Source organism: Sinocyclocheilus rhinocerous, unplaced genomic scaffold (genome assembly GCF_001515625.1).
Source record: "Sinocyclocheilus rhinocerous isolate Xijiao unplaced genomic scaffold, SAMN03320098_v1.1 scaffold5793, whole genome shotgun sequence".
NCBI lineage: Eukaryota > Metazoa > Chordata > Actinopteri > Cypriniformes > Cyprinidae > Sinocyclocheilus > Sinocyclocheilus rhinocerous.
In genome coordinates, this window is record NW_015635574.1 from 6,780 (window position 1) to 7,592 (window position 813).

The window sequence follows — 813 nt, forward strand, 5'->3', positions numbered from 1 at the left end:
AAAAGTTTGTACTTCCAGAAGCATTACACACAATTAATTTTATTTATTTTTGTGATATAAAAATAACTCATCAGCTTCCTCATCTGTTGGTTTAAATACTGCTGTTGTCATTGCTCCTCTCGTCATTGCTCCTGAGCGCTTGAAGAACCTCAGAAAAAGACAACAATAATAACAGCTTGTTAGGTGGGTAAAATAAAAGGTACGTAATATAACAGGTTAACCTGATCTCATGAAAGTGTGTATAAATAGTATGCCAAATAAAAACAAAAACTCGTGGTATTGATACGCAAAAATGACTTGGGCGTGTATATGCTACGCAGTCATATGCACGCCAACAAATTTTGTATCATATGCATGCAAAAAATGCGTATTATATGCACACCAAACACGTGCATATCATATGCATGCCAAAGTAAATTTTTGCGTATCAATACCACAAGTTTTTGTTTTTATTTGGCATACTATTTATTCACATTTTCATGAGACCGGGCTCAACAGGTTGTATACATCAGTAAAACATCACAGGTTTATCACTGTATGATAATTTCTCCCTTCCTCTTAAAGTTTTATATTGCTTTGTTAGGTTTTGCCTTTCTGTTTTTGGTTACTGCTATGTCCTATTGTTATTATTATTATTTATTTTATTTTTAAATTGTTTTGGGATCTAGCACAAAATTGGAATGTAAAACTATAATAATATTTTTAGTTTGCAAATCTATGCACCTATTCCTACTGATAATATATTAGTGAAATGCTGTTGTGTTCAGCATCTGCTCTTCACTAGATCTACTGAAGAGATTCGACTGAATCAAG